General features: G+C 34.3%; 1 pseudogene; it reads right to left on the reverse strand.

Annotated features, from left to right (window-relative positions):
- Window positions 1-7,108: 7,108 nt before the first annotated feature.
- Window positions 7,109-7,208, reverse strand: LOC122096937 (annotated as a pseudogene).
- Window positions 7,209-7,434: the final 226 nt, after the last annotated feature.

Genomic DNA, 7,434 nt, shown 5'->3' on the forward strand with positions numbered 1-7,434 from the left:
AAATAAATTTTTTAAATTTACCAACCGTATAAAAATTCAAAAAATAATTTTTAAATATTCACTTTATAAATATTTTAAAAACAAAATATATGTGTCTGAATAATTTACATGTGTAAAAATCATGCAAAATTATATTAACTAGTCCTACAACTCTGAAAAAAGAATTATCCTGAAGAAACAGAAGAAAATATTTAAGTTCAAAATTTGAAATTTAGAAAATAAAATGAAATGTACTTTTTAGATGACTAAAGTAACTGTAAACCCTCTGCATACAAATTTTCTTATAAAAATGCATGAACAAAGAAAGCAAAAGCACTCATTGATCAATAGCAACAGCAAAAGCATCAGTAGTTCTTTTTTTGAGCATACAAAAAAAATCGATGGAAGAGATAACAACGTTCCTTCCATAAGCTGGGTAGGGAGGTGAAGGGTAAACAAAGGAGGAGGCTGCAATGCTTGGTAAGAAATGTATGCATTATCCAGCCCATGTAATTGTAACCCCTCTGTACAGTATGCTCTCAAATAAAATAAAATAAAATTTAAAAATAAATAAATAAATAAAAAAAGAAATGCACTTATTTATGTAACTGTAACACCTTTGTACATTACCTTTACAATAAAATTAAATTGAAATTAAAATTAAACCAAACAATATACCAATAAGAATTCTTGCCGGGCGCTGGTGGCTCACGCCTATAATCCTAGCTACTCAGGAGGCTGAGATCTGAGGATCGCGGTTCAAAGCCAGCCCGGGCAGGAGAGACCGTGAGACGCCTATCTCCAATAAACCACCAGAAAACCGGAAGTGGTGCTGTAGCTCAAGTGGTAGAGCGCTCGCCTTGAGCTGAAGAGCTGAGGGACAGCGCCCAGGCCCAGAGTTCAAGCCCCACTACCGACAAAAAAAAAAAAAAAAAAAAAAAAAAAGAATTCTTATAAGCCATTGGTTAAAACCTTTGTAAAAAATTGCCCTAAGTACCCAAGGAATATATTTTGATGATGCTACTTTAATAATTAAACTTCAGTAGAGAAGCAAAAAGTGTAAAAACTGTTACAAAGTAAAGTAATTAATCAGAATATGTTACTATTCATAATAATCATAAGCTGAATTTATAGGGATAGTCAAATATGTAAGAAATGAGACAATTTGCCATATATTTGCACTTAATATGTGAGAAAGAATTTTCTAGGTCTTAAATATATCTTAAGCTTAATACTCAAAACTTAAAATATATATTAAATTTAATAAAGAACCTATTCTGTCACATCATATGATAATCAGATAAAGCTGATATTAGAGCAAAGAACAGATTCTACTAAGTTTTTGTATGTTAATGTATATACTTATTTTGGTTGTGGGAAACTGTGGGGATTTCGACTTGAGTTATTGCTCATGCTAGGCAGGCGTCATATCAGTGGTTAATTTTAGGATAGGGGTTCCCTTTCCACAAGAACATGCATCTGATCTGTCATTTTAGCCTTCCCATCATCAATGGAATCAGAGTTGCAGACCAACTTGTCTAGCTTCCTACCTTGCCTGGCCTGGATTCCGCAGTCCTTCCAATCTTAGACTGTAGATAGTGCAGTGTGGTGGAAATGATCCAATGCACCCAGCTATAGATTGAGAAGGAGGTCCACTAAAATTTCGGCCTGGTTCTATTCTCAAGGCTCCTCAGTAGTTACGAGTAGAGGTGGGAGCCCATGGTGCCAAGCAGTAAGAGTATTTTCTAAAGTAACTAGACATATATATGACTTGTGATTACCTCAGGAAAAAAATTAAAAAGCAGTGAAGCATAGAGGACAGACAGAATTTTAACTAGCTACTCAGAGGCTGAATCAGCTTAGGTAGCTACTCGAGAGGCTGAGATCTGAAGGCCACTGTTCAAAGCCAGTCAAATCATGAAAATACATGCGATTATCTCCAAAAAACCAGAAGTGGAACAGTGGCTCAAGTGGTAGACCATTACCTTTAGACAGAGAAGCTGAGGAATAATGCTTGCGCAGTATGAAGCCTCAAGAATAATGAATGTATGCATGAGCACATGCACATGTGTGTGCGGGGACTCGCACGAGCGTCCACACACATGCACACAAACACACACAAATGAGTATTTCAATGTGAAGTTCTTTCATTTTAACCTTGCTGTACTTTATTTCCCTGTATTAGTTCACAAATTAACAAAATCAGCTAACCACCTATTTACATACAACTCATGTTTCTTTAAAGTCTACTCTCTTTTTGGAAGCCTGCTTTTATTTGACCCAAAAGTAAATTATTCAGGAAGTCAGTTCTTCTCTCTCAAGTCTGTTGTATTAGATGATTTTTAGGTTCCTCCTAGGAACATGATTTTGTGTAATCCTGCATGAAGCAACATAACCCTGTCAAACAATTAATAATAGGCTTTTCTCCGCCTGGCGAACATCTGTAGTTTTACTAACTTCATAAAATTCATGATCTGTCTGTGTATGACAAAGACTGCTAGGCAAATAAAAAGACCCTTCTCAGAACTTAGCATTTGTATACTATTCATAGGTATGAGGTGTTTAAATATTACTGAATTTTTTTTGGAATAAATAATATTCATCTTGACTATCTTGAGAAAGAAAAATTAGTTTCTCAGAGCTTCAGGTAAGAACATGAGTGAAAGGAACAAAAGGAAAAGTGAAGAACAATAATCCATATATTCAAATGAAACAAAACAACCCAAGAAAACACAAATTAATTCAGTACTCAAGAACCTGCAGGAAATGCAAATATAAAAAAAAATCAACAATGACAAGCTTATGAATATCCTTAATCCATGGGAGTGAACTGTTGTAAGGATAGTGCTTAAAGCCCAGACTGGACAGAAAGATCTGTACACAATGCCACGCACCTGTTATTTTAAATTCCAGGAAGAATAACATAAAGTGTACTGAGCCCCAAATCAGATACAAGTAGGAAGCCAGATTCTATCTGAAAAATAATCAGGATAATTTAAGTCTGAGGACATGACAAAATGGTAAGAACAACCATTTCGGGGGCACAAGACACTCAATTCAAACTCTAATATTATGGGTATTAAAGAAAAAAACTATGGTTTTAAATAATTGGAATAATGGTAAGATTTGAGTATTTGAGTGGAGAAAAATCCATGAGAGAGATAGAATGAACCCACATTGCAATACTTTCTACTTAAGTGATAATGTTTTGTGGTACTTCAGACAAAACAGTTACCTTGCTAATGAGTATGGATTTGCACTTGGGTGATGGAAATACTCTACTTACACAGGGGTAAATTAAATAGATTTTTGGGGGTAGATTGTACTTCTTGAACTAAGACCCTAGATGATGTCCCTGAGCTTTTTCTCTCAAGGCTACCACTCTACCACTTTCAGCCACAGTTCCAATTCTGATTTTCTGTTGGTTGTTTGGAGATAAGAGGCTCATGGACTTTCCTGCCCAGGATGGCTTCAAACCACAATCGTCAGATCTCACCCTCCGAGTAACCAGAATTCCAGCCATGAGTCATCAATGATTTTAATAATTTAGTAAATTGTGCAGTTACAGAAGTTATAAATTATCCTTATAACCTGTGTAATATATGTGTGTGTATATGTCAATGCATATGGATAGAAATATTTTAGCATATTTTTGTATCTACAATAGAGTTGTGAAATCATCCTTCATTATAAAATAAAATGGTAGCCGGGCGCCGGTGGCTCATGCAATCCTAGCTACTCAGGAGGCAGAGATCTGAGAATCGCAAGTCAAAGCAGACAGGAAAGGAAAGTTGGAGAGATTCTTATCTCCAATAAACCACTCAAAAACCGCAAGGGGCACTGTGGCCCAATTGGTAGACTGCTAGCCATGAGCTGAAGAGCTGAGGGAGAGCGCCCAGGTCCCAAGTTCAAGCCCCACGACAGACGAAAAATAAATAAATAAAAATAAAATAAAATGGAAACAAAAGTTAATAAGGAGCAAAACAAAGAGAATTGTCACAGGTTTCTTGTTGTTGAATGTAATATGAATTGTGAGAATCAGTTTGGCAAAATCATCTCTACTTTAACAAAATGGATAATAGCTATTAAATCCAATCCATCTATTTGCCCATATTGTGCATCCTCACACATGAGTGTCAAAATCAAACCACAGTTTCTGCCATTGTATTTAACTCACCTGTTATAAGTTAGAGGATAGATGAAGTAATCAAATAAAGATTAAAATAATAGTATGTGAGGCTATGAGTTAAAGCTGAAAATGATTTTAAGTATGATAATAGCTTATTAAATTGCATATTTCTTACTTTTACTCTATTGTCATGTCCCTCATTCCCACATTAGAAAAGTACATAGAAGGTTCTCACTAAATTATATGTACAATTATGAAAAAAAGTATTGAAAAATATGGACACAGTGTGGTTTTAGCTTATTGTGACCTGTAGGGGGTAGTGTGTTTTTGAGGATTTGCAAAACGTTCTAATGGAGATGAAGAGAGGGATGTGATTATTCTGGAAAACTGGCTAGAGGGTTGTTCCCAGAAAGATAGTGATGAATTCTTCCAAAAGGTTACAGTAAAATCACTTTCACAACCATGTTCACTGCTGCACTATTCACCGTAGAAAACTGATGGAAATAGCCCAGATTCCCTTTGGCAGAGGGATGGTTAGAGAAAGTGTGGCACATGTACACAATTGGATTGCACCAATCCATTATGAAGACTGTTACATTATTTGCAAAGAAATGGATAGATCTAAAAATATGTTAAGTAAACTAAGTCAGAGACACACACACAAAGGACCCATGTTCTGTCTCATATTTGGAAGATAGAACTTTATGCAAGTTTTCACAACAATATTAACCAAAGCATGCTATTTGCAGAGGAGAATTTCAAAGGTGTATTTTCTTATAAAATTGAATTTTTAATCCAACAAAATGAATACCAGGAAACTATCACTTAAGATGTGAGGGGAATTCAAAGGGAAGGAATAAAAAGAGTTATGGAGGAAGAGCGTGAAGGCATAATATTCAATACAGATAGTATGAAAGTAGAAAAAATTAAAGTGGGGTGAGATTTGGAAGGGTGTGGAGAAGTTATGTAAAGATCCATTGTACTTAAAAACTGATTTGTTGAATGGAAATTCTCTTGTACAATTATTTAAGATAATAAAAATATAATTAAAAACAATGGAGATATTTTATCTTAAACTGTGTTCTCTTAAACCATGAGTCAATATAATAGTTTCCTCCTCAGAAATGCTCTTTGCAGGTATGTTCCTCACATTAACAGAAAAGTGATCAGCACAATGTATATCAATCCATCACATTGCACATCATAAAGAGACACACTATAAATTCTATTTCCATCTCTTTTAAAAATAAAATTGTTTGCTCTATAAATTGATCAGAGGCATGGATTTTGTGGCTAGTTAGTTCATTGAACATCTGTCTCTCTCTTCCTCTCTCTCATTCATGGTTCTCATATGATTGTTCCATAATTATCCTAATTTATTTTGTTGTTATATTTTTGGTTGCATCATTTCACTTTCTGCTCTGCCATTTCCCAAATCATTTACATAGAATGTATTATTTCCTATGTTTTCATTCCTAGAATAAGCTGCACATGGAGACACCACTGGTCCTCATTTTCATTCTGTACCTTTTAATACGGAGGAAAATCTTTCCTCTGCTTTCTATCAATTCTCTACTCTCCAGTTAGAATAATTTAGAATAGTAAAAATGGAAAAAGAGAAAATAAGTCATGGTGAAAAGTAAAGATGCAGAAAATTCACTGGATTTTTCTGAACAGTTCAACCAACGTCAACTACTGGGGAAATACATAGACACCTCATTCCGACCGGTACTCAGTCTCTGGTTAGGCAATTCTGATGAAGACAAGGAAGAAGATGAAAAAGTGAGGAATGGTATCATTTGCAAGAAAAAATGGAGAAGGATCCAAGCAAATTTCTTCTTTGGGCTGCCGAAATTAATCGGCTTTCTAGAGTGTGGTGAAACCTTTCCAAAAAGGCCGCTAGGGATGACGATGAGTATACCGCTCTTCATCAGGAAACCTACAGTTGACATTGACACATTGTCCATGAGTTGGTGGCTCGAGGCAGATATTCATGCAATAACTGTGAATGGCTGGACACACCTGCACAGTGCTTATACGTGGAATAATACCAGTGTGGCTTCTTTCTTACTTCATCATGATGCAGATACCATGTCTAAACGAAAGGCCTCTTGACCCCCTTGCATCTTGCTGCTGGGAATAGAAACAGCAAAGATACGTTTGATTTCCTTCTTTTGAACCATTATATTAAACCAGGTCTGAAGAACAACTTGGAAGAAACTGCATTTGATACTGCCAAAAGATAAGTATGTATGACTACCTCTTTGAAGTTGTGAAAGGCTGTACAAATTGTTCTCCCACGTCTTAATGATTTGGTTAAGTTACTTAAATTTCAAAAATGCCAGTCCATCCTTTGTCTCTGTACAAAATATTTTCACAATACAAAGCAACAGCAATATCTTACTTTAAAAATTCATGGATTCCATGGTATTCTTCCAAATGAATTGCCTGACTTTGATGTCAAAATATATTCAAGAGTTGTTTGTATACATCTATAATGATTTCTGTAGAGCTTGTGATTTTTAAAATCAGAAATAATTTTAATGTATCTGTTGAAATGAGTAGTACAGAACCTAAAGACATTTCCGGTGCTTGTCTGAAGAAAGTATATTTTAACATATTCTGTATTCTGTTTGTAAAATGTCCGTAATCTATTTCATTCTCTCCTAGATATAATGCTTTGAATACTACATTATTATACATTATATAAATTCATTAATAAATGTGTCCTTACAGATTGCATTCCATATAAAAACAGTTTAAGATTCTTTTTTCTCCTAGGTCCTTATAGTATTTTATTTCTTTGGGATAAAATTAAAATGTTATCTAATTTCAAAAGTTTTGTAAAGGTTATGCTATGTAAAGACCTTTCTAAATTGAAGATTTAATACACTGATGTCAAACTAACTTTTAATTATATGAATCACATATGTTGTTACACTTGTATTTTTGTAATCAACTTTTTAATAACTGTTTTTCATTTCTAGCAACTGAAGAATGAAAAATATGGAATAATTCGCATATTTTCATATCATCCTTGTCCAAGTGGCATGTTAATCTGTATATTGTTGTAATTTATGTATACGTGCTGCTGAAGCATGTAGTATCCTGTAAATTTAAGTTGTTAATGATGCAATCTTTATACAGGCATATATCCTTGGTTGCCTATTTGTAGCAAGGAAACCTTATTGTTACTAACAATGTTATTGATCTTATTTCTCTGAAATTCTGTGTATAGTGGAAAAACATATTGTTTGGTAGATTGCTCAAACTTGCATTTTTTTGCCAATGACTATTTTAAGTCTTTTTCATTTTAAATTTGATCA

This window comes from Dipodomys spectabilis, unplaced genomic scaffold, assembly GCF_019054845.1.
Source record: "Dipodomys spectabilis isolate Male_0828 unplaced genomic scaffold, ASM1905484v1 ptg000404l, whole genome shotgun sequence".
Classification (NCBI taxonomy): domain Eukaryota; kingdom Metazoa; phylum Chordata; class Mammalia; order Rodentia; family Heteromyidae; genus Dipodomys; species Dipodomys spectabilis.